The 3,875-nt window shown below is 49.5% G+C and overlaps 1 long non-coding RNA gene across 1 annotated transcript; it reads left to right on the forward strand.

The window, feature by feature from the left end:
• The first annotated feature begins 2,034 nt into the window (after window positions 1-2,034).
• Window positions 2,035-3,506, forward strand: LOC130531319 (uncharacterized). The gene is made up of 2 exons (XR_008952072.1): window positions 2,035-2,200; window positions 3,215-3,506. It is a non-coding gene; the product is annotated as an uncharacterized LOC130531319 (long non-coding RNA).
• The last annotated feature ends 369 nt before the right edge of the window (window positions 3,507-3,875 follow it).

Here is a 3,875-nt window from a genome sequence, read left to right on the forward strand (position 1 = left end):
ACAGACCTGAATTAGGACTCTCAAATTACTGTTGTTTTACATCATTAAATAGGCTCTGGGCACTTCAGATTGCTACAAGACCATTACCTCATTAGTCCCATCAGCAGTGTTATCAATGTTAAAAAAAATAATAATAATCTCATCGGTGGTCATGCTTTCATTTTGGAAGATGCTAACCTGCTAAATTCCACGGCTAGTTTTTGAGGACTGCTACATTGGTGTTTGTATGCTGGTAATGTAGCTGCTCTCTCAAGCTGCTGGCAGCTCTCCATCTGGCAAACCATCTGGAAGTGGAAGCTCACGTGTGACCAACATAACTGGTCTGTGACCCCCTCTCTGTGACACATTTCAATTCTACTTTAGTGATTTTCACAAGAGCCTTTGAAAAGAGACTGATAATGTATCGGATTTATGAGTGAACTTTGCCCCCGTACATTGCACCAAACCTGATATTTAATTGAATCCACTTCCCTGACTTCATTAGATCAGACAAAGACATAAATAAGCAGTCCTTTAGCTATCGTGCTAATCCTGTGTGTTAGCACTGGTGCAGCTAACGTCTGTAACTGTGGTTAATCTCATTGCACGACCCAAACTCATCGTCAAGGCCATAATATAGCATAATACATCACTTCCTGTAGTAAGACATCATACTGTATTTCAACCATTAAGTATTAAAATTCTGTTAAATAATACAGGTCGTGCATGTAATGTTCTATAGTGTTTAATTGTAAAGTCTATGATTATATTTGATTTGGTTTTTGTCTGTATTATTAATGTTGCCGAGGGTTTTTTTCTTTTGCGTTGCTGTTTGATGACAGAGAATAAGTTTCAGCTGCTCTATAGGAATATAAATCTGTATTCATGTGTGTCTTAGTGTTAGCATTACAGAAGCATTTCTATTTCCTTACTCCTGCTTTAGTGCTCACTTCCCAGCACAGGTCAGGAGAGCGAAACCTGCTGGAGCGCACGGATGCAGAACGGAGGGATTACAAACGGTGCAGTTTAGCTTGTTGTGTTAATTAGAATTCGGTTGAATTGGCAGTAACAGGACATGATGCCGGAACAACAGCAGACACCCAAAAATGACGGGTGTGTCCTATCAGCACGTTAACCAACCGGCAGGATCCTGTTGAGCGTCTGGAGGACCTGTGTTCCACCTGGAAATGCTCCAGAGAAATAACGCGTATTAAAGTCAAGCGCAGCCTAAAGTGGCGCTCCATCCCTCACAGTCCGTCACGTCGGCTCGCAGCAGCACGCGCTCGTCCCCCAGGAAGGTGACTGGTTTTCACCGCTCAGCCACGGGGAAGTCTCTCTGCACGCTCTCCCCGTTTTAGCCACCTGGATGCTTCCTGTGAAGGTTCCCGGCGTGCAGCGTGTCAGAGGCACTATGAAGACACCAGTGAAATGGCAGAGCAAAGCGTCGACATCAGCCTCTCGCGGGCGCCACTCGCGCGCCGCTTTGATGTGATGGGCGCTCTTTGCTGCGTGATGTGGAGGAGCTGTCAGATTAGTGGGCCCGTCACGGCTCTGTCTGCTCGTCTGTTGGGCTTGACAGAGCCTGTGATGGAGTCAGGATAAACAAAAGGGTTAGCACCTTCCCTCCGCGAGGCCAAATAGTTCTTTCATATACAAGCAAAGAGGGAGAGGGAGGCGTCATAAAAAAAAAAGTATGTCACCCTTCAGCCATCATCAGAAACGCGAGGAACAGAGCATCTAATTATATCTGTAGCGGGATATATTCAAAATACGGCATAATTACGAGCTTGCTGTCTCTGAACGGACACCTCTGGCGCCACCCTGGTGTCATTAATCAATGGCTCTTAATAAATATCATTACCTTCGCTGACACAGCGCTAATGTGCGCACCTGAGAATTAGCCTTTATGCTAACCAAGCTCCTGCACACGTGCAAAGAGCAGTATCTTCCCCAGTCGTGAGAGAGTTTGTACAATGAGGGCAACACGTCCTCAGACAGGAAGTTCCTGCTCAACCGACTTCCTGTTAAACACATCTGGTACTTGAAATGGGGCACAGTAAGAGTGATCCTGTTCTGAGGACACCTGGCAGCCGCATGTCTACAGGTGCAGAGTGTGTGTGGGGGTGTGTGTGGGGGTGTGTGTGTGTGGACAGGGGGGCCAGCGTAGTGAAATAACACGCTAATGAAGAGTGATCACCGCTGACACGGCCAAGCTTTCACGGTAATACGAACTTCCTCTTTCAAGTAATTTTGATTTCCTCTTTGACTCGTAGTGTAATTAAGAGGCCGGGGTCCAACTGCCGTTGCTGCGGCCCGCCTGACTGTGCACTTCTGTTCAGCGCCTGTACAAAAACACACACACACACACGCACACACACACACAGCCCACGTTTAACACTTCCTCATCTGCGAATCAAAATGATTAGAGAGATCGCCTCCAGCACAAGGTAAATATGTGCCGCCTGGGTTCTGGAGGAGCCCGGCCGAATATTCAGACGTTCCTTTGAGCAAACGCTCCCCACGTAACACCGACAACCCGTCTGCAGGTGGGGCACATTTCCAGCCAGGACAGATTCACGCCACCTGCTTTAGCGGTTTCAAAAAAAAAGAACTTACCCCTAATTAGCAATCAAGACTTGGTTCAGGAGCCAGGCACCGTGCACGATGCCCTGGCAGAGGACAAACAGCCCAACAGGGGCAGAAAGGGCAAAAGAGGGAGAATATTGGGAAGGTGAATCATGAATCAGGGACACGTGGCCCCCCAGTGACAGAGGATGGAGGGATCTAATGAAGGTAGCCAGCCGGTGCTGCGGCGCTGCACACTGCAAAGCGGTTGGACACGCCCACTGAAGCCCACGTGCACGATAAAGACTCGGGCCTGTCTGGAGGAGCTTTCTGACCCGCCGTTCTTTGACAACATTACCTAGCGCCTTCTCCCAGAACCTCACATTGGCCTCAGCACGCGTCTGGTGAGGGGCCATCGCCGCAAACATATGCATGCATGCACTTATGTGCTGTATACGTGCACGTGTCACTGTGGATAAACGCGTGCACGTATACAGCACGCGCGTTTACGTCGCTGTGCATCCGTACAGTATTTCCATTTAAAGATGGCGGTCCTGGCGGGGATAGTAAAGTGTGTGTGTGTGTGTGTGTGTGTGTGTGTGTGTGTTGTGTGTGTGTGTGTGTGTGTGTGTGTGTGCGTGCGTGCGCGCGCGTGTGTGTGTGTGTCCAGAGGAGTGAGCGACAGTCTGGGGAAGTGTGGCGATACACTTATTCACACTGATGGAGAGATCAGAGTGAAACATGGCAGACGTTGTCATCGCAGCGGAGGAACGAAGGCGTGCGAGCACGGATGCAGCAGCCCTGGTGGGCAGACAGCAGCGGTCCTCTGAAGAGAGACAACCACCCAGGACAGCTCCGCTGTTCCAGGAGGAGGAGGTGGAACACGCTCAGCAAATAAATGGTGTCTACACAGTATGGAAATGATAAAGACTAATAAAGTGCAGACCGCCACTAAATATCGAGCGCTTTGAACCGTGTCGTAGTCTTGACTTGCCGGTTTCAAGTTTGACCAGATCAACTGTGTCAGGAGTTTTCCTAGGGAAGTAACAATATTCCCCAACGGAGCGTTCAGGTGTTCCAGGAACAATGTGCTGATGTCTGATGTCTTCAGAGAAAACATTACAATGGCTCCAAGTCAGACTGTTACAGTAGGAATCATTCAATATATGTAGGAAGGGAGGGAGGGAGGGAGGGAGGAGGAAGGAAGGGAGGAGGAAGGAGAGAGGGAGGGAAGGGCGGGAGCGAGGAAGGAGGGAAGGGAGGGAGGGAGGGAGGGAGGACGGAAGGAGGGGGGAGGACGGAGAGGGGCGAGAGGAAGGCCGGGGAGGGAG

The sequence above is a fragment of the Takifugu flavidus genome, chromosome 1, assembly GCF_003711565.1.
Source record: "Takifugu flavidus isolate HTHZ2018 chromosome 1, ASM371156v2, whole genome shotgun sequence".
In the NCBI taxonomy this organism is placed as follows: domain Eukaryota; kingdom Metazoa; phylum Chordata; class Actinopteri; order Tetraodontiformes; family Tetraodontidae; genus Takifugu; species Takifugu flavidus.